Source organism: Chiloscyllium punctatum, chromosome 13 (genome assembly GCF_047496795.1).
Source record: "Chiloscyllium punctatum isolate Juve2018m chromosome 13, sChiPun1.3, whole genome shotgun sequence".
Taxonomy (NCBI): Eukaryota; Metazoa; Chordata; class Chondrichthyes; order Orectolobiformes; family Hemiscylliidae; genus Chiloscyllium; species Chiloscyllium punctatum.
The window spans coordinates 86,408,684-86,432,083 of NC_092751.1; the positions used below are offsets into that span (position 1 = coordinate 86,408,684).

At 41.8% G+C, this 23,400-nt stretch overlaps 1 protein-coding gene across 1 annotated transcript in view; it reads left to right on the forward strand.

Moving 5' to 3' along the window:
• The first annotated feature begins 253 nt into the window (after positions 1-253).
• Positions 254-23,400, forward strand: part of LOC140484475 (uncharacterized) — a 30,938-nt gene continuing 7,791 nt past the window's right edge. Inside the window, exon 1 of the mRNA XM_072582884.1 lies at positions 254-295. The gene's annotated coding sequence lies outside the window, so the exon portion shown is untranslated. The remainder of the gene's footprint in view (positions 296-23,400) is intronic.

The window sequence follows — 23,400 nt, forward strand, 5'->3', positions numbered from 1 at the left end:
GTACAGGTAGTTCTGAGATAACGTGTGTCTTGATGGCGCGGTTTGGCTATAAGGTCGGTGAAGAATGCGGGAACGGTGTTTTGGACAACGCTTACCTGTGTTGGCAACAGCGCGACTCCACTGGGTTCACGTGCTTTGTTCTGCACATGCGCCAATGCGCGCACCAAAATCCCCGTGTCCCCTCTGCGCATGCACTGGCGTTCTTGCCGCTCGGCGCATGCGCTGTTGACCGCGCATGCGCCATGGCGATCTTTGTGCCGCTCTGCGCATGCACCGATATCAGCTGCCGACTGAGGTACTGAACAGAGAGCAGCTTTCTTAAGTATTTTAAATGTCCTGTGGTTAAATTTACTTTTGTTTGTTCGTACATATGATTACAACCTTTATTCAGGCTGTGCTAGACTTTTGGGTGATATTTGAGGGATCGTGAGTGATGTTTTTTTGCTAATCTGCTTCAACGCTACTTTCCGCCATTGTTTCTATTAAGTGATTTTCTATTGGGCGAGGTTTTGCTGGAACTCAACGACAGGAGAACTACCAGTACCCATCCAGATGCCGTTTAAATGTTATAATCGTACCAGCCTCCATCTCCTCAAACAGCTCATTCCATGCATGCACTACCCTTTTGTGAAAACGTTGCTCTTTAGGTTCCTCTTACATAGTTGTGAGACTGCAAGAACTTTACTCTCCTCAGGTGTTCACCCCTTCCTTTCAAAACTACTGCCACCACTTGTTTCAAAACCCTGATGTTTGAACCTTTCTAACCTGCTTTACCTCACTAGCCCGAAGGTAAACTACAACTGACTTCCTCTGTAGTTGATGTGGTGGACCAATTCTCCACATTCCTCTTCTACCTGTTTGCTGCCTTTGACATGAATATAAAGACCACACTGACTTTCTCTAATGTTTGATCATAGCCAGAGACCAACTTCCCTTTGTATCTCCTACCCTCTTACCTTTGGTATTCCTCAAGGATTGCTGCCTAATTTGCAGCCATGGGATTGACATAATCTGAGAACATAGCTCCTTCATGTTTCTAAATGTACCTTAATGACACCCAATTGAGAGCGTGGTGTTGGAAAAGGGCTGCGAAGAACCTTTGCTGTTTTACATCTGCAGACTCTCGACTCTGATCTCCAACATCTGCAGTCCTCACTTTCTCCTACTTAATGACACCCAGGTCAACCTCACCAAGCACCTCTTTGGACTCTTCACTGTCACTGTGGACACGTTGCAATTACCTCTGATTGAACATTGACCCCGTTGTCTTCAAGTTCCTTCACAAACAATTGCCTTGTTTCTGCCTCATCCCTCATTGCTGTCTCAGGCTGAATCAAACTGGTTTCTAACCATCGTCAGCTATAGGCCCCAAACACCTATGCTTCATTGCCATTCAGCTTGAAGAATCTTTATTGAGTTCTGAACCACCAATCACCCCACCTCCCACGACTTCTGATCTAATGCAAGAATGGTGCATTCCTCAGACACCATTTGTGCAGGCTCAGATCAAAATGTTGTGTAATCACATCAATAGCCACTTGATGGCAGCATTGCACAATGTATGGAGATGACAGGGCTCAGACAGACAGTAAAAGTTCCAGTGTCGCCACTTTTGAGAAGATCCTTTTGAACATACAAATCAAGCACAGGTCTCTCAACCCCTTCAATCTACTCTGCTATTCACAAGGTCATGTCTGGTCTGATTCCTCCCAACCACTTCCGCTGGCAGCTCATTCCATATGCGTTCCACTCTCTGTAAGAAAGTAGCCCCTCAGGTTCCCTTTTATTCTTTAACTCTAACCTTAAACTGATTCCCTCTAGTCCTTGATTCCCCAACCCTGGGAAAAAGACTGAGTGCATCCACCCTATCCATGCCTCTCATGATTTATACACCTCAATAAGATACCCCTCAGTCTCCTATGCTATAAAGAAAAAATAAACCCTAGCTTATCCAACCTAGGAAGCTATAACTCAGACCATTGAGTCTTTGTAACATCCTTGTGAATTTCTTCTGCACTCTTTCCAGTTTAATAATATCATTCCTATAGGTGACCAAAACTGAAAACAATACTCTAAGTGTGGCCTCATCAATGTCCTGTACAACTGCAACACAACTACCCAACTTCTATGCTCAGTGCCCTGACTGATGAAGGCCAAAAGCCTTCTTCACTGCCCTGTCTATCTGTGACCCCATTTTCAGACCCCGTGCACTTGAACTCCAAGCTCTCTCTGTTCCACTACACTCCTTAAGGCCCTGCCATTCACCATGAAATTCTTACTTTGATTTGACTTCCCAAAATGTAAGACCTCACATTTATTTATATTAAACTCAATTTGCCATTTCTTGGCCCTCTTCCCTAGTTCAATTTCTGACAACTTTCCTCACAGCCCATGATACCCTGCCTCACAGCGCCAGGGACCCGGGTTTGATTCCAGCCTGTGTGGAGTTTGCACATTCTCCCCGTGTCTGCAGGGGTTTATCATAGGTGCTCCGGTTTCCTCCCACAATCCAAAGATGTGCAGGTCAAGTGAACTGACCATGCTAAATTGCCCAGGTGCATTAGTCAGAGGGAAATGGGTTACTGGGTGGGTTACTCTTCGGAGGGTCAGCGTGGACTTGTTGGACCAAATGGCCGGTTTCCATACTGTAGGGAATCATATCTAATAATGACACAATATTCACTACCCTCCAGTCTTTTGGGACCTCACCCTTGGCTAACGATGATGCAAAAATATCAGCCAGGGCTCCTGCAATTCCTTCTCTAGCCTCTTGTAGTGTTGTTGAATATATCTGGTCAGGACTGGGAGAAATAGGGGCGGCACGGTGACTCAGTGGTTATCACTGCTGCCTCACAGCGCCAGGAACCCGGTTTCGATTCCCGGCTCGGGCAACTGTGTGGAGTTTACACATTCTCCCCGTGGGTTTCCTCCAGGTGCTCTGGTTTCCTCCTACACTTCAAAGATATGCAGGTCAGGTGAATTGGCCATGCTAAATTGTCCATAGTGATAGGTGGATTAGGTATGGGTAAACGTAGGGGAATGGGTGGGTTGCTCTTCGGAGGGTCGGTGTGGACTTGTTGGGCCGAAGGGCCTGTTTTCACACTGTAGGGAATCTAATATATCCATCTTTATACATTCTAATATATCCAACACCTCCTCTACTGTGATACGGACTGTCCCCAAGATATGACCACTAACCTCCCCAAGTTCCCAAGTCTTCATGTCTTTCTCCACAGTAAACACAGAGCAGAAATATTCAGTGAGAACCTCGGAAAAGTTGATGAGCGGAGAGGTCTGGGAGTTCAGGTCTGTTATACCCTGAAGGTGGCTGTACAGATGGATAGAGTGGTCAAGGAGGCATATAGTATGCTTGCGTATTGAGTATAAAAGCTGGCAGGTCATGTTAAAATTGTACAAGACTTTGGTTTGGCCACATTTAGAATATTGTGTACAGTTCTGGTCACCACATTACCAAAAGGATGTGGAAGCTTTGGAGAGGGTGCAGAGAAGGTTTATGAGGATGTTGCCTGGTATGCTAGCTATGAAGAGAGGTTGAGTAGGTTAGGATTGTTTTCATTAGAAAAAAGGAGATTGAGAGGGGACCTGATTGAGGTGTCCAAAATCATGAAGGTTATAGACAGGGTAGATAGAGATAAGCTTTTTCCCAGGGTGAGGGACTCGATAACGAGAGGTCACGCTTTCAAGGTGAGAGGTGAAAAGTTTAAGGGAGATACACGTGGCAAGTACTTTACACAGAGGGTGGTGGGCATTTGGAACGCGTTGCCAGCAGAGCTAGTAGAGGCAGGCACAGTAGATTCATTTAAGGTGCGTCTGGACAGATACATGAGTCGATGGGGAGCAGAGGGATACATATGCTTAGGAATTGGGCGACAGGTTTAGACAGTGGATTTGGAGGGCTCAGGCTTGGAGGGCCGAAGGGCCTGTTCCTGGGCTGTAAATTTTCTTTGTTCTTTCTTTGTTCTTATCTCCTGCAGTTTCACACATACACATCCACTATTGTCCTTGAAGGGTCCTATTCTCTCTCTAGTTATTCTTTTTCCTTTAATATGCTGAAAGAACCTCTTTGGATTCACCCTAATCTTCTCAGCCAATGCTATCATTGCGTGTCCTCCTTTGGCTCTCCTGATTTCCTTCTTTAGTTAACTCCTGTATTCCCTGGATACCTCTAGGGATTCTCTTGATCCCAGCTGCCTGTACCTGAACCATACCTCCTTTCTTTCAGGTCAAAGCCTCAATATCTCTTGTTATCCAACGCCCCCTATTCCTGCTAACCTTGCCATTCACCCTCAAAGGAGCATATAGATGTTGAACTCTAGCTATCTCAATTTTAAAGGCCTCCCACTTGCCAGAAGCCCCTTTGCTTGTAAACAAACTACTCCTGTCTAATTCCATCAAAGTTGACCTTGCCCCAAATTAGAACTTGAACCTGTGGACCAGTTTTGTCCTTCTCCATAACTATTTAAAAATTAATAGAATTATGGTCACTGGCCCCAAAGTGCTCCCCCACTGTCACCTCAGTCACCTGTTCTGCCCTATTTCCCAAGAGGAGGTTGAGTTTTGCCACTTCCCGAGTGGGATCCTTTATACGCTGCTTGAGGAAACATTCTTGAGTCTGTTTCTGTATGTGATGAGGTCTTTAGGGTGTGACGCTATTCAATGGGATTCTGACTGTGTATGCCTATATACAAAAATTGTAGGTGTGGGTTTGTATACACTGGAGTTCTGGGTTTATTTTGATGTACAATTGCTTTCATCCATGGATGTCAATATATACTGAAGCCTTGGTGCCCTGGTCTGTGTCCATTGGGGTCAAATTCATAGTTTGTAAGAGGTACAGTATTGGCTCTATGAAGCTGATCAAACAGTTCAAGAGATGCAAATATTCTTCCTAGATTTGATTGAACACCATTAAGTTCTTGATGTGGGCAATGCTTTTGCATAATCCTTCAACTTTGTTGAAAAGTTGCCAGTGCACTTTTCATTCAAAACAGCAGGGTTTTGCATTGATTAAGTACATTTGGTGTTAGAAATTTTTCTTTGTCTCTATAAGTCAATTGAAATTGTTAATGTCCTTTTAACAAATCAATCTGAGTGGCAAACTGTGCTTGTCTGATTCTTGCAATGTAGTTGTTTATTTGTGGAATTAGTAACAAATCTGCAATGACTTTCTGATAATCAATATAATATCTTGGTGACTAACCCAGTTTCAGTATCATCGTGACAGCGGAGCTCCAGCTACTATGACTTGGCTCAATAATTCTATTGTCCAGCATGGTCTTCCTTAACTTTACATAACTTCTCTGGATTGAGTCCGTAAGGATGTTATTTTATGCATAATGCATCCTCTAGGTTAACACTACATCGAGCCAAAGACATTTTCCACAATCCATTTACACAAATTGATTCATCTGTAATACTTCATTTCAATGGATTTCTGGAAAATAACATTATATTCCATTGAAAGTTTTAAGCACTTCTGCGTTATGGAAACCATTAATTGAGAATCAATTTTTGAATTTTCAATTTCTGATTGGCTGACTAATTGTCTGGATTTTTAAAAAATTTCACTTCCCTATTTCAATGCAAATACACTTCTATTCTGACTATCCTCCCTGGCATAATATTGATGTGACATAGTCATTGATACTTCCCCTCGCACTATTTCATTTAAATAAGTGATTTTCTTTTTTGATTTGGTAAGTTCCAGTGAGCCTTGCTTTTAATATTCCCCAGAGACAGGTAATGATACTAACACCTTTTCTACAGCTTCAAAATTCCAAGCTTTGGCCTTTTCATAGCTGCCCTAGAATATACTGCTTGTTAAGCACTTTCAAATACTTTTAGGTTAACTCATACATTTTGGTGAAAATCTCTCCAAAATTCAAAACATCAGTTGGAAGTATAGCTTTGGTTTGTAATGTTTTAAAATCAATTAAAAAGGTCCTCACCTCATGTCCACATATCATGTTAAAAAGGATTAGATGGGGGATCCAAGATGGCAGCGTCCATGCTACAACACCAATCTGACAAAGCCAAAACCCATCCCAAACACTTTACTGTGAGTAAAAACACAGTAAGGGAGCTAGAAACCTGAAAAAAATCTACTTACCTTTGTCCTTGCAGCTGGGGAATGCCGAAGAAAGGAGGAAGCTTGCCTAGGGCCTGGGCCACGGCCCAGCACTCTGAAGCAGCAGGCTTGCTCACTCACCAGACCCTGGTTGAGGAGCTGGCCAAATCTCGTGAGGTCCCGGGAAGGCAGATCCAGTTAAAAAAATCAAAGAGAAGCTGGCTCCTGTATCTGCTATGCTGCAAGACCTGGGAAAAAGGAGTGATGAGCTCGAGTGCTGGGCTGCAGGGGTAGAGGCAGAGGCTGACTCCTCCAAGAGCCGGCTCGCAGCCCTGAAAACACAAGTCCGTGGTCTGCTGGAACTGGTAGATGATCTCAAAAAACAGGAACAGAAAAAAGAACCTGCGCATTGTTGGCATATCGGAGGGGACGGAAGATGAGCGGCCGGTGGAGTTCTTCGAGAAGTAGTTCCCAGAGTTCCTTGGTTTGGAGGCTCAGAAGGGAAGGATAACAATTGAAAGAGCCCACTGGATTGTGGCACAAAAGCCAGGTTCAGATCAGCGCCCACGCCCAGCCCTGGTGAGGTTCCATTATTATAAAAACAAGCAGAGGGCCATGGAAGCCTTTAGACCCCAGGGAGGGATTCGAGGGCATTGGTATGTGGCAACTCCAGGGTCATGTTTTTTCAAGACTTCTTGGTGGCAGTTGTCCAGATAAGGAAGTCCTACAGTGGCATCAAGAGGAGATTGAGACCCCTTGGGATCCAGTATTCTTTAAGATATCAGTGGTGCTTCTGATCAATCATATTGAATCCATACATTTGTTCGACTCGCCGGAGAAAGTGAAGAGCTTTGTGAACATGTTGATTTAAATCGAAAGGCTGAATAGGCGGAGAGGACTGAGCTATTCAGGTTTGCTTTCCTTTAAAAAGGATTTGGTGGAGTGTCCTTTCTGGTAATATGTTGTGTGAAATGATGTCCCGGGATGGATAGAGTATTTATCTTTAATTTCTAAGTTATGTTAAGGGATGGGTGACATATTTATTTTTAGTTTACTTGTCTATAGTACCTTGCTCTTGGGTGTTTTTTGTTCTCTACTGGTGTATGTGGCATGACCCAGCTGGTAAGAGTTGAGAGGGTGGTTGGGATGGTTAGGAGGGTTAGAGGATGTGTAGGTGTCCCCTTTGAATGGGGAGTAAATCCCTCCAATCAGTGCCTTTGGCAATTTTTTTGTTTTTCTGTTTTTGCTGTACGTGGTTTTTTAAGTTTTGGAGATTTGTTGGCTATAGTTATTTTAGTCTGTGTAGTTTTTGGGTTCGTGGATTCTTGTGCATTAAAGCTCAGGATCTGTAATTTGGGTTCTTCCTCTTTGGAGTCTAGATGGTGCAATGGAAAGTTATGGATAAGGATGTGTTAAAGTGGAATATTATGGGAAATCATTTGCCTGTCAAGAGGAAGAAACCTTAAAAGGGAGAGAGTGGATGTTGCATTATTACAAGAAACACAGTTGGATGATGCAGAGCATTTGAAGCTGCAACAGAATAGGTATGATCAGGTTTATTTTTCTTCTTTCGATACAAAGAGTAGAGGGGTGGCCACTTTAGTCAGAAAGAATCTTCCATTTAAGTTATTAGAGTGCACTAAAGACACACAGGGAAGATCTGTAATCCTTAAAGCTTTCATGCATGAGGAAGAATATGGGATCTTAAATGTTTACTGTCCTCCAGTCCACCCCCTTAAATTCTTGACAGATGCCCTTTCTGGACTGGTTAACCTTGCATCTGAACATATCATTGTAGAAGGGGATTTCAATTGTCTAATAGACCCTACAGTTGACAGATTTCCCAAAGTCCTTCTGATATCTTCTTTACAATCTAAACAATTAAGGGATCTGTGTGTTGAATTGGGATTGGTAGATGTTTGGAGGCGCCTTCACCCTACTGGCAGAGACTTAACATTCTTTTCAAACCTACATAAATGCCATACCAGGATTGATCTTTCTCTGACGCCCGCAGCACATCTTGGTGGCGTCATGTATAATTGGCAATATCACTATTTCCAATCACGCCCCAGTGTATTTAATGGTAAAGAGCAAGGATATGATGGTAGGCTCGAGGCACTGGCGACTGGACCACTTCATCCGCAAGGATAGTATGTTTATTGAATTCTTTTCTATTGAGTTCAGGGATTTTTTAGATATTAGTTCAGACTCAGCCAGTAGCCCATCCATCCTCTCAGAAACAGCTAAAGCCTAGGCTAGGGGGTTGGTTATTTCCCATTCAGCCAGTAAGAAGCAATGGACGGGTGAGCAGCAACACTTGCTTGAGGTGCATTTGAAAGTAGCTGAAAAGGCTAACTTTGCCAGGCCCTCGCTGGTTAAACTGCAGAGGATCACGGTGCTTCGGTCTACGCTGAACTCCATGCTCACGCGGACAGGCAAGAGGGAGCTTATATTTGCAAGTCAAAGGCTGTTTGAGCATGGGAATAAACCGGGCAAGTTCCTAGCATACCTTGCTAGGAAAAGGAGTGCCCTCAAGGCCATTACCTCAATCAGAGAGGACACTGGATATTTGACCGACATTTCTAAACGGATTAATGCAGCATTCCAGAAATTTGACTCTGTATTATATCGATCTGAAAGCTGTGAGAGTGGGCGGGTTAGGATGGAGTCTTTTGTTTAAGAATTTGGACCTTCTGGGAGCAACCCCTGAACAAGAGTCTCTCCTCAATGAGGCAGAAATGGGTGCAGGTGCTGGAGATCAGAGTCAAGATTGGAAAAGCACAGCAGGTCAGGCAGCATCCAAGGAGCAGGAGAATCGACATTTCAGGCAAAAGCCGTTCATCAGGAATCTCTCCTCAACGCTCCACTGTCAGAGCAGGAGGTGCAGGAGGCTGTGAGGCCGCTCCAGAATGGGAAGGTGCCATGGGCTCCTCAGTGAGTTCTATAAGGAATTTATATTATCAGGGTCAATGCTTAGTATGTTTAATGACAGTTGTGGCCTCCTCCCACCATCTCTAAGAGAGCCGAACTGCTCTCTCATTCTTAAAAAAGGGAAGGTCGCAGGGACTATACTTCCTCTAGACCCATTTCACTCCTGAATATCAACTTCAAAATCCACCCAAGACTCTGGCATTAAGTCTAGAAACTGTACTGCCCTCCATTGTTAAGGAGGACCAGACGGGATTAATAAAAGGTCGTAGATTGACGGATAATGTCAGGAGATTATCTAACATGATCCAAGTATGTCAACAGCAATCGGTACAGGGATTGGTGATCTCCTTAGATGCGGAAAGGCATTTGACAGGGTCGAGTAGCCATATCTTTTTCATACTTAGAAGTGGTTTGGCCTGGGAGAGACCTTCATCAGATGGATGGAGGTTTTATAAAGCGATCCTCTTGGCGTGGTCCTCACCAAAGGTGTATGGTCAAGCAGTTTTAATATTTGTAGAGGCAGTCAACAGGGCTGTCCCTTGTCACCATTGCTTTTCACATTGGTGATTGAACCGCTGGTGGAGGCAATACGCAGGAATCCTAATACAAAATGCTCCAGAAGTATGGACGAAGTCACATAAGATCGCATTGTATGCGGATGACGTTCTTGTCTTCTTATCAAACCCAGCAGTCTCAATGCCACATCTGATACAATGCATCCATCTGTTTGGGGGCTTCTCGGGTTATGAGATCAATTTTGCGAAGTCAGAGGCCATGCCCATGGGTGGTCTCCCGAGAGTGCCTGATCCTGAGGGCGGATCTCGGTTCCCTTTTAGATGGTCGCAGGAGGGCTTTCTCTACTTAGGTGTATGTATTACTCCCATTTTTGATTGGCTATTTAAAAGCCAATTTTGCCCATTTATTTGACAGAATCAAACAGGACCTTCGTAGATGGGAGCTGCTTCCGATCTCTTGGTTAGGTGGGATAGCACTCATTAAAATGAGCATTCTGCCTTGCCTGTTGTATCCTGTGTGAATATTTAGAAGACTGAATGGCTGGTATCGCAAGTGGCCCCTAATTAAATTGACTAAATTGGAGTTACCTCACAGACTGGGAGGAGTGGGCCTCCCAGATATCAAAAACTATCAGATAAGCTCATTGCTGTCTTACATGTATGACTGGGCCCAGGGGAACCCTCACTCACTTTGGTTGGACATCGAAGCATCTCGGGCAAGCTGAAATGAGCCTGCTGTTCTTAGACTAAATGATAACAGGTAAGGAATATTGCCATAGCCCAATAGTCATCAATACTGTCAAGGCGTGGACAGCAATACATCAGGGTGAGGACAATATTGCCAAAACATCATTTTGACACCCATAGTTGGTATGCCAGGCTTTTAGCTAGGGATGATGGACTCTCTGTTTAAACTATGGGCAGCTAGGGGTGTGTCTTGCCTGGGTGATTTATTCTAATGGGACATATTGATGTCCTTTGACCAGTTGGTTCGGAAATATGAATTGTCCAGTAGGGACCTCTTTCATTTCTTTCAAATTAGAAACTTCATACGAAAAGAGACCACACTTCTAACTCATCCTTATAGGTCCGACATGGAGAAGAGGGTGCTGAGTGCTGAGGATACATTATCTGTTAGCAACGCTTATCATCTGCTGGGAGAGGGGTTCCTCAGACAATACCGAATAGCTCTGTAAGGTATGGGAGAGGGAGCTGGAAGTTAAGATCTCTTCTGAAATATGGGAGGATATCTGGGAAAATGCAAGAAAGATCTCAATTTGCAACAGGCCTCACACCTTGCAATTGAAGATTCTCCACAGGGTCCATCTAGCCCCAGACCGCCTCGCTAAATTTAAAGCGGGAGCATCTTCAATATGTCCTAAATGTAAAGTGAGCATGGGCACACTTACTCATTGCCTTTGGTCCTGCTACAGACTATGAGCATACTGGAGCGCTGTGGTAGGCGAAATAGAGAAGGCCTTGGGGACAGAGGTGGAGCAGAACCCGGTATCTCTTCTTCTTGGCTTTGTTAATTCACTTTCATTAAATGCCCATAAAAGAAAGGCTTTTCAGTATCCTCATTTTTTTTGTGCCAGAAAGAACATTCTATTAGGGTGGGTGTCGGAAAATCCCCAGGGCTGGCTGGCTGGTGTAAGCTAGTCATGGAGCACATCCCCTTGGACTTTTGTTTGAGTATGCTGCACCATAAAACTGAGAATTTCTATAAGACATGGCAGCCCTTTTTGGACTACCTGGAAACAGATTTGTCCGCCATACACATGAGAGCCTTTATATAGCCATGACAACTCCATGTAATGATCTGGTATCTAGCGGGAAGGAACTACGAATATATGAATATGTAGAAACTTATGCGCTTGATGATCGAGGGCTATTGCTTTGTTTTACTGAGCTGTGTTATGGTTATTATCACTATTAGCTTAGTTATTAGTTATTATTTGTTTATGTAATTAGGTTTGTTTTTAATATTGGTTTGAATTGTTTGGTTTTGTATTGGTTGTAATATTCAAAATAAAAAAAGTTTCCTTTTCTTAAATAAAAATATATTTTAAAAAAAAATTAGGGACATCTCTAATGGCTAACAGTAACAAAGGAAAACTTTCATTCCAATATTTTGGACATTCCTGGCAATAAGCTCTAAACATAAGCTCTAATCATGCTTAAGGAAGTTGGTTGCTATATTTCCAACACACCTTGTGATTTTTGTTTGCTAACTTATAGGATGTGGGCATTGCTGTGTGGGGAAGTGTTAATTGCCCTTCCCTTGATGCTTTTGAGAAGATGGTGGGCTGTCCTCTTGAACTGTTTAAGTCTATTGGTATATGTAGGCACTCAATTCTTTATTGGAGGAAGGGCCAGAACTTTGACCCAGACTTTGAAGGAATGGTGATATATTTGCAAGTTAACATTGTGAATGGTTTAGCAGGGAACGTGCAAGTAACAGTGTTACCAATTATCTGTTGCCCTTGTCCTTTTATGTGGAAGTGGTTATGGGTTTGAATGGTGCTGTCTAAGGAGCCTTGGTGAATTGCTCCAATGCGTCTAATAGATGTTGCTGAAACTGAGCGTTGATGGTGGGAGTGGATATTTGTGGATAGGATGCTGATTGAGTGGGCTGCTTTGTCCTGGATGGTGTCAAGCTTCTTGAGTGTTATCAGAGCTGCACTTTTCCAGACAAAGTTTGTTTTATTCATCCCTGGGAATTGGTATTGCTGGTTAGGCCAGCATTTATTGCCCATCCCTAATTGTCCAGAGGGAAGTTAAGAGTCAACCACATTGCTGTGGGTCTGGAGTCACATGTTGGCCAGATTAGGTAAGGATAGCAGTTTCCTTCCCTGGAGGGCAACAGTGAACCAGATGGGTTTTTGCTGACATTTGACAATGGTTTAATGGTCATCATTAGTTTTATTTCCAGACTATTACTGAATTCAAATTCTACTGTCTGCCATGGTGGGATTGAATTCAAATCCACAGAACATTACCTGGGTCTCTGGATTAATAGTTTAGCGATAAAATCACTAGGCCATTGCTTTTCTCACAAAGTGGGGAGTATTCCATCACACTCCTGACTATAGATGTTGTTAGCAAGTTTTGAGAAGATTTGTAGCTCAGCATGAAGTTCTGGATGTAGGTTTGCTTGCTGAGCTGGAAGGTTTGTTTTCAGCCGTTTTGTCACCATACTAGGTAACATCATCAGTGAGCCTCTGGATGAAGCACTGGTGGCATGGCCCGCTTTCTATTTATGTGTTTAGGTTTCTTGGAATCAGTGCACATACCCTGCTCCAGGACTCAGTTGTTTAGGTTTCCTAAACACATAAATAGAAAGTGGGCCATGCCACCAGTGCTTCATCCAGAGGCTCACTGATGATGTTACCTAGTATGGTAATGAAATGTCTGAAAATGAACCTTTCAGCTCAGTGAGCAAACCTACATCTAGAATATATTTGTTGGTGTTTATGTAAATGTGTTATCCTAATATCTAAGTAATCTGCCATTGGAATTTTGCAAGACAGTCATAAAATGATAATGCTCAGATGAAATTAGCACTTGATGAACTACTGCCTATTCCTCATCAGTTGCCATTTGAGGTAGTCTCCACTCCATCTTTGTTGTTTACATAATAATATCCTGGAATTGGTTCAGATTCGGTTTCTGAGAAGGCTATTTGATAAACTGTCTCAATTAAGGATGTTTATTGTACTTCTCTAAAAGAAAATTGGCCAAAATGTTAAGTATCATTCTCATTTCTTTCATTCTTTTTCATTGTTCTTTTGAAAAATTATGTTTGATGTCTGAATTTTCAAGTCATCCATGTTCTTTGTGGACTCCTTTACCTGTCTAATTCCAGCCTGAGGTCTAGTCATAACACAGGCAGGAAACAACCCAGGATATTCTTCCTATAACATCCCAGTTTCTTTCCTTCTATTGGTCATTCCACCATCTTTGGTGAGACCAATTACTGTGAGGTTAGATAATTCCCAAAAAGATAAAATTAATTCCTTCTATGGGGACTAGTTGCAATAATCCAACCACAATTTCTCCATTTGCTAAGTCATGCTCTAATTCAACTCTATATGATGTAACCTCCATGTATATCTCCAATTCATATTTTTTTCTTTCATTAACCCCTTTTCAAAGATGTCTTTAGTGGTTTATCTCTTTGATTTGACGTATAGGAATTTTTCTACTTTCAAAATAAAATGCTCAAAACCTTCACTGGTCTGTTTCAATTTATCAATAGATGAGGAAGAACTCTCTAGGCTGTTGTGTGTCATCCTTCCCTTGTTAGTAATTGCTAAGGAAACACGTTCTTTCATAATGTGCACTTTGTTTCCATAATGTGTCCTTTTCTGAGGATACCTAAGTGTTCCTACCACTGTAATTGGTGTCCCATTTAACTTACAGTACTTGGCTTTCATATTCCCAATCTTATTATAATTAAAATAATATTATCTTGGTTATATCATTTTTACATTCTAACCTTTCTCCTTTGCTATTTTGGCAGCCTTTTGTTTGTTCCCTAAAACAAAGGTATTTTACGACCCCAGGTTTCCTATCCCTCTGATTTTCTTGTTGATTCCAAAATGAGCATCTCTTGGCATTGAACACTTGCTGTGAGTTTTTCTATGACTTCAGTGGTTGAAACCACTAATCCTGTAACATCCTTTTTTTTTCTAGTGCAAATTCTAAAAATGTATGCTTTAGTTTCTTCCTTGAAGTTCTAAGTTTTAATTCATATGCTTCAGGAACAAGTTCAGAAATATTGGGTGGCATGGTGGCACAGTGGTTAGCACTGCTGCCTCACAGCACCAGAGACCCATGTTCAATTCCCGCCTCTGTGTGGAGTTTGCTCATTCTCTCCATGTCTGCGTGGGTTTCCTCCGGGTGCTCCGGTTTCCTCCCACAGTCCAGAAAATGTGCAGGTTAGGTGAATTGGCCATGCTAAATTGCCCGTAGTGTTAGGTGTAGGGGAATGGGTCTGGGTGGGTTGCTTTTCAGAGGGTCGAAGGGCCTGTTTCCACACTGTGAGTAATCTAATCTATTGAGTTTTTTTTAATGGTTTCATCATTTGAAGATTGTTCTTCTGACAAGTTGACATACACATTCATAGCTGGACATGTCAAAACACATTAATGTATACACATATTTTGGCCACTTCACCTTTTCAAATGAGATCAAATGTCTTTTGACTCCATCCTTGGCAAATTGTGGCAGTTAAGCACAGAATTTGCAAATCCTTCACTGGAACCAGAATCATCCTGAGTGCCTACCTCCTTTTCTTCCTTTATTCTAAACTTTTCTCTCTCTAGTCATGTCTGATTTCTTTCTCTCTTTGATGATCAAGCTTTCTTAATTCTATTTCCCTTTCCATTTTTCTTCCCGTCTGTTTTCTTTCCTTTCTAACCATACCTTGGCCTAATTCTGGCTGTGACAACTATGTTTCTAAATGTTTGTTTTAAGTGTCACATTCTTCTAAGTGCCTACTTTTATTTCTACCTTCAATGTAACTGCTAACTTTCACAGTTTAGTCAAAGATTGCAAATAATCCATAGTTACACAGTCCACTCCCAGAAAACTCTTAGCAACTTGCAAAGCTATCTTGCAAATCAAATCCATGCAATAAACTTCACTACAACACATTGTTTTGTGCCCAATACCTTCACGTACTTATTTCTTTAAAAGAGACACAGATTCCTCTTGTCTTGAATTAATTCAAATCCCAGCCAGGAGCCTCACTTTGTTATGACAACTGTTGATGGTAATACTGGTCAAGTCAGATCCCAGATTGAAACTTGACTTGCTAGATCATATGTTCAATTATTGTAGTTGGTTGCCATGGTAGTTAGTCACTGAAAAGAGGCTGTGGCTATTCTTTAACAGCAGGACATAAGTTTCTTAAGCATAGAAGAAAAGAAGTGAGAACAAAGCTATATTTATAGAAGACAGAAAGATCTTAATACAAACATTAAAAGAAAGTTTCAAGCTATTTCCCAACACTTTCTGTTAATCCCAGAGAAATATCACTCCTGTCTCAGTTTTTTAACTCTTTATTTAACTGAAACTTTCCAGTTTCCCAGGACTGCATAAACCTTTATTTTAAAACTCCTTTCTGGCTCAGCTAGCATGACCCTCTCGTAATTCTGATGGTCTAAACTTTTTCAGTTCTGATAACTTGAAAACTCCTCCACAAACTCTTCAGGCTCAAATGCACCAGAGACTAGAAACCACTCCTGTTGAGGTGACAGGTCCCTCTGAACTGAACTATAAAAGCTTGGCTTTTTTTCCTGTGAGAAAATAAATGTTCTCTTCTGCACTGAACTCTGTGTTCTTTGGAACTCAAGCCTTGAACCTTCTGTACTAAAATAAAATCAAAACAAACCTCTGTCATAAACTTAATAGCAATCTTATCCATTATACTAAGGGGTCTCCCAGGCACTTAACATTAGTTATAGGCCTTCTTAGAAATGATATGTCACTGTCAAAATGACTTTAAGACCACTTTTTTAAAAAAATCTCCGCAGAATAACCAAATCCATCTATGTCTATTTTAAATTTAAATTACAGAAAAAGTAAGAAAATACTATACACATTTATCACAAAATACACTGCGGTCCTGCTCTGTGCGTTAACAAGGGGGATCTGGAAGTGTGTCTATATACCCTGGAGTCCAGTGTATTCAGACGCACAACCAATGCTCCAGTTTCTATGCAATGGGGGCCCTGGGATGAGATCTGGCAACAGGAGTAGAAGCAGGCTATTCAGCCCTTTGAGTCTACTGTGCTATTCAAAGTGATTATGGCTAATCTGATAACCCCCAACTTCACTTTCCTGCCATAACCCTTGGTTTCTTTACTGATTGAAAATCTCTATTTCAGCCATGAATATTCTTAATGACCTAACTTTGACCATCCTCTGTGGCAAAAAATTCTACAGACTCAGTACCCTCTGAGAGAAGACATTCCTCCTCATCTCTGTCTTAAGTGGTTGGCCTCTTATTCTGAATTTATGCCCTCTGGTCCTAGACTCTCCCACAAGAGGAAATGACCTTTTTTGCATCTACCATGTCAAGTTCCCTAAGAATCTTGTATTATCCAATGAGGTTGCTACTCATTCTTTTAAATTCCAGTCTGTACAGGCCCTACTCAACCTGTCCTCCTTAGACCTTCCATCCATACCTGATATCAACCGAGTGAACCTTCTCTGGATTGCCTCCAATATCAGTTTACCTTTCCTTAGATAAGGAGTCCAAACTATTCACGGTATCCCAGCTGTAGTCTGACTAGCGCTTTGTACAGTTTTAGCAAAATCTCCCTACTTTTATACCACATTCCATTTAAAATGAAGGCCAACACTCCATTTGCTCTCCATATTTGTATTGCTTGCTTGTTGTTATTCAAAGATGAGGTCTCACAAATCCTCTGTTCTGTAGCTTTCTAAAGTCTTTTTCCATTTAAATAATATTCAGCCCTGCTATTCTTCCTGCCAATGTGCATAACCTTGTATTTTCCCACATTATATTCCATCTGCCGAGTTTTTGCCCACTCATTTAACCTGCCTATATTTCGCTGTAGAAGCTTTGCATCATCCACTTACCTTCCCACCTATTTTCATGTCATCTGCAAGCTTGGCTGCAGTCCATTCACTTACCTCATTTTAGTCATTAATCTTACTTGCAGAATTACATATTATTTTGCTCAAAAACTGCATGAGTCCATTTAAGATTTTGTAAATCCCTTTTTTAGATTAGAATCAGTCTGAACATTGGGGCACAAACAGCCTCACACAGGGCACCTCACACCTTCAGTGCATTATCTGGGCCACCATGACATCTATTGTTAAAGTTCACTTGAGAATGTAACTTTTAAAAAAAAAAGTTCTGAGTTAGAGATGAAGGAACTGAAACCAACATGGTCATTCTAACAGATGACAGATTTTATAAACAATCCAGATCTATTTCAGTATGTGATTTCAGTTGCATCACACTGTAAACTTTTGCTATAAATTCTGTGTCTTACAATCTTATACTCCGAAAGCTAGTGCTTTCAAATAAACCTGATGGACTATAACCTGATGTTGTGTGATTTTTAACAAAGAGAGGAAAGCCGAGTTAGACATATTGCAGTTTTTCTCTGAATGAACTGAGATGGTGACCATGATTAATATTTCACAAAAGCAACCAAGGAGCCAACATCTACACTTGTGAAGCATTGCATTGTGAAACCCATTGGACATTTCACCTGTCCAATTCTGTTATTTTCTTTTATTTATCCATACTATATTTGTTTGTCTTTTGTGTGATGGGGGGGGAGCTGAAAACAAACATTTCGGGTTTAAAGCACAGACTTTAATCAGCCTACCTTGTTTAAATTTTCCACTGCTATAGCAATTATGTACTTAATAAACATATAAGCCTTTTGGGTGAGATACAAAACAGTATCAGGAATTAATTATTCACAAGTCTGAGACTGGTTATTCAAAAGTCTAGTTGGGAACCATTGGAATAAATACTAGGGTCTTCGATTGTTTCATTTTACCGTGTTGCAAATACAGAGGTAGAAAAGCTAATTTGGTTTGGTTGTCTGTCTTGATGTTGTAACACTGTCTGTATTCACTGGGGTATTGCCTGTGTTTCACAATAGATTGTGGGTACTGGGTGTATCTCTGTATGCACTGGAGTCCAGGGAGTATGCCAATATGCACTAGGGGTCCAGGGTGTATGACTATACTCACGGTGGGTGTTGTTTGTATTTCTATGCACATTAGGTGTGGAGTATATTGAAAATTGGGTGATGCATAACAAGTGTCAGGTTTACAAATGCTATTGCAAAGAGCTGACTTGTGGGTGTGATCGAGACTTAGGAGATCGGTTTGAAGCCGTTATGAGAGTAATGATCAATAAATTGTTGCCTTGGCCTTGTGGTTAGAATGTGTGGAATAGTTTGCATGAACTTATTGGAGTATGTATTGGGAAGATATAGTGGAATATATTAACAGAAGGTACTGACAGTTGTGTGCACTTTCTGGGAGGATAGAGAAAAATGCATGAGAAGCATGAAAAAAAGCTGTTACTGCAAAGTTCTCAACTTGCAACCATGTAATCAACATATAAGAAGAAATAAAGCTGGATATTTGAAAAGACCGCGGATTTGTTCCTTATTTCTTTGGAACCCAACAACTTGGTGTAGTCGGCAGGATCGCGAAGACCATAAGCCATAGGAGTAGAAGTAAGGCCATTCGGCCCATCGAGTCACTCCGCCATTTAATCATGGCTGATGGGCATTTCAACTTCACTTACCCACACTCTCCCCATAGCCCTTAATTCCTTGCGAGATCAAGAATTTATCAATCTCTGCCTTGAAGACATTTAATGTCCCAGCCTCCACTGCGCGCCATGGCAATGAATTCCACAGAAGTGTCTCCTCATTTCCGTTCTAAATTGACCCCCTCTAATTCTAAGATTGTGCCCGCAGGTCCTAGTCTCCCCACCCAATGGAAACAACTACTCAGTGTCCACCCTTTCCAAACCATGCATTATTTTGTAAGTTTCTATTAGATCTCCACACAACCTTCTAAATGCTAATGAATATAATCCCAGGATCCTTAGCCGCTCATCCATGTGAATCTCTGCTGGACACGCTCCAGTGCCAATATGTCCTTCCAACACGAATGTTGGAACACTGAAGACTCCTTTCACTCTATCAGTGAAGTAAGGACTCCTTGATTCTAAACGTCTTCGGGTGATAGTGGAAAATCAGACCCACATTGTCTAACGTGATCTGTAACCTATCTGTGATCTCCAACTTGAGCTCATATTATTTACAGATGTCAGTACTCGACAGAGAGAGAGTGGGATTTCTGGCCTATGGCTCATTGAGTCCCACCGATTCTGAGTTCAAATAAATATCCAGAAACAATTCTCCATGTGATTTTGAAATTCTCCGAGTGGTATACATCTCAAGGTTCCCTAATAGACGCCTAATTCGGCAGAAGAAATAATACCTCTGGCACTTTGCTATACTACTAGCCTATGACTTGAGAGACCTATTGAAACTGGTAGTCTTAAGAAATAATGACAGGAAAAAAGAAACAAGAATTAGCTACAACGATGAATGGAGGACAGGTCCCACCTGATACCTATGAAGGTGAAATTCTCCAAAAATTAAAGGAATACACTGAGCAACAATTTGACCCCTCGAAAACTTTGACAGAAATCCATCAGAAATATGGAACCTCCACGGGACAATGGTCCTTGGATATTAAATGTGTTTGGGGTAAAATCACCCGATTAAAAGGTAAAGAATGAATTTGCTGGTGTCTATGTATAATGCCACAAATTAAACAATGACAAAAGAACTAACCATAACCGGGAACGTAATAATCTAAAAGAACAATTGAAAGCTCTTTGTGAAGAACTTAAAACAACAAAACAAGAATTGGCTGAGAAGAAAAAAGTTCCAGTAATGAAAAATTTTCCATCCCAACTATATCTAAGTGCTGCCTATACATACACACAATCAGCCAAGGGACCTCCCAAGACCTGAGTAAAGTGCGGATTCTGAGAAGGGACAATATAGTCCCAGCTCTAGTGAGTCTGAAGAAAAGGACCAGCCATTTAGGTTACTGCCAGTACAGACAAGGAGCCATAAGGAGGCAAAAAGCAAAGCATGAGAGGCAAGCAGTTAAATGCAAATATACATAATAGGCAGCTTAGAAGCTTGTCAGTCCCAAACTGGTGGGAACATGGTCCAAAGAACTGCCTCACCTAATAAAGGGAGGCATGAAAACACGGGATGAGCTAGAAAAGTTTCAAAATGTATACAGTCTGCACCCTATGGATGGAGTTCAGGTGTTGTCTGTCATGATAGGAGTCGGAAAGTGTGGCTCTGGAAAAGCACAGCAGGTCAGGCAGCACAGCAGGAGAGTTGACGTTTCGGGCACTGGCTCTTCATCAGGAATGTCATGGTAAGAAGGAAACGGACTAGGAAAGTTAAAGCAGAGTTAGGTGATGGCCAATATATTGATCTTCCACACCAACCCTCCGAAGAGTAACTCACCCTTACCCATTCCCCTAAGTATTATCCTATATTTACTCCTGACCAATGTACCTAACCTACACATCACTGAACACTATGGGCAATTTCGCATGGCCAATTCACCTAACCTGTTAATCTTTGGACTGTGGGAGGAAACCAGAGCACTCAGAGGAAACTTTCACAGACATGGGGAGAATGTGCAAACTCCAGACAGACAGTTTCCCGAGGCTGGTATCAAACCTGGGTCCCTGGTGCTGTGAGGCAGCAGTGTTAACCATTGAGCCATCGTGTCGCTCTTATTGAACCAGGTTGGGCTGCAGTCAGAAATTGGCTGAAGGACTATGGCTCTGCTGAAACAGGCTATATTAAGATTACAGCATTTCAGTAAAAAGGCAATGAGGAATTATGGGACCACGCAGAAAGGTTTGTGGTCAATGGGATGGAACATTCCAGTCTGGCAGGGGGCACAGACACCAAAGAAATTGACAACAGTAATCTAGCGCCCATGAAATCTGCCTTTGTCGCAGGATTAAAACCTGAACTAGCAAAAATGTTGAAGGTTATGGTCCCCGATTGGGAGACCAGTTGCAAAACGTATAGTGAAATCATAGAAGAGGCTAACCGCTTCGAGCAGAATATAGAATCTAAACTTGGAACCATGCAACCATAGAATCAACACCAGGAGTCTTGTAAGGTAAATGTCACAACTGTGGGAGAGAGAGGGACATAGGGCAAAGACCTGTAGGGTTAAGAAGAAAGCTGCAGGTGGTCCTGAGCCTGCTCTGAGACAGGAAATTTTACCTGTCTGGGGACTCTGTGTCTGAATCGCTGTTACTGGAACACATCAAGGGCAAGTTCCCTGAACATCAGAAGGCGTTCCTGGATATATTGTCTTTTGGACACTAGTGCTGATTTGACATGCTTATCTTTGATTGATGGACATAATCTGCCCTTTGATGATGAGCGGACGACTGCAATCTGAGTAGGGGGAAAGAACTTAATCCTTAAGAAAACAAAACTATTGCCAATACCATTAGGACCACATGAAATTCTGGTATCTATTGGACCCATTCAAAAACCTTTATTGCAGGTGGCTGTCTTAACCTCAATAAACTGGCACTTTGAGACAGTCATGTTACATGGTCAATACGACATCTGACACAGGAGAAATGGCAAGACCATCCACTTTGAGCACAGGACAAAATGACTGGCCTGTTGCAAATGACACTGGTCACTTTTACTGGAGTTGCCCCACCATGTGCTGAACAATATCCCATTAAACCAGGCTTTATTGCTGGTATCTTGCCTGTTATTAAGCAATTAGAATGAGTAAGGTAGTCCCCAGTCCTAATGGGACTGACCTGACAACGGAATGAGATAATACAGAAGTCAATTCATGACAGGGGATAAAAAACAGAACTGAAAAGCCAATTAAAGGCAGTCTGTGAGAAATTGAAATGCATCAAAAAGAGCCAAGAAGAATGGAATGAAACTACCTGACAAAGAATCCAAACCCCCAACCAGTCCCTCCTAAGTCTATTATTCCATTGACTGGTAGAAGGCCACTCTACCCCTCACTAGGTCAATTGGAAAGCAAAATATGAAAGAGAGTCAGACCTCCCCTGAGTCCAGCGATGCCAAGGAGCCCCGTTTAGCCCCCTTACAGACCAAGCAACACAAAACCCAGTCCAAGCAAAAAAAACCTGAAAAATGGGGGAGGATTGATCATAAATATGAATGGACCAACTGGCACGACATGACCACGCGCTGCCAAAAATGATAGACAAATTGTCCAAAAGGCTTAAAAAAGACCAGGGAGCAACTGCAGCAGCTGCGAACGAAAAAGAAACAGAGGGGGTCAGGGAGAGTTTTCGGTGCTGCATTCCTGAACTAAGCGTTAACTCTTTGTGGTTTGGTTTGAAAAAACCTTTGTTCGTTCATTGCTAAATGTTGTGTAACATTTGTATTTTCATTCCCTGGAGCTAGAGATCTGGGAATGATTTGAACTTTTTCAAAATTCAAACTATGTATGGTGATTTGAAAGGGTAATGTGTGTCTGTGTCAGTGTGGAACATTGTTGGTTAATGTAATGCCCTTTTAAGGAACTATCAGTGGTTGTGTAAAGCAAACATCTGTGATGAAATGTTGCTTTAAAAATTAGAGCCATAGAGATGCACAGCATGGAAACAGACCCTTCGGTCCAACCCGTCCATGCCGACCAGATATCCCAACCCAATCTAGTCCCACCTGCCAGCACCCGGCCCATATCCCTCCAAACCTTTCCTATTCATATACCCATCCAAATGCCTTTTAAATGTTGCAATTGTACCAACCTTCACCACTTCCTCTGGAAGCTCATTCTGTAAAATAAAGTCACAGCTTGCAATGGCTGGGAATTTGAACCTAGGTGGACTGCTTGGAAGGCAGCTATGCTCACTACTATACCACCATCATGACTTGAGTCATAAAGCTTGGTAAAAATTTATCTCTTGGAATTGGAAATTGTCACATTTGAAATTTCATTTTCTGGCCAGAGTGAATATTCAAAAAATGTTTTAACATGAGTGAATCTTTAATTCCGGATGATAACATTTTCTCATTGTGAATGTACTTTGGTGTGAAAGTGTCCAAGTAGTAAGAAAATTGGAATTTTAGAAATGCAATTCTCTTTAAATAAAATTCTGATGAAACTTATATCAAGGAGTCTTTTTTTTAAAAAAAAGACTACAATCTGAAAAGGGAGGTGGGCTTTTCCTTTGTCAATTATAACACAGTTATTTTTGTACGCGATGAAGAGAGATCGTTGGTATCATTT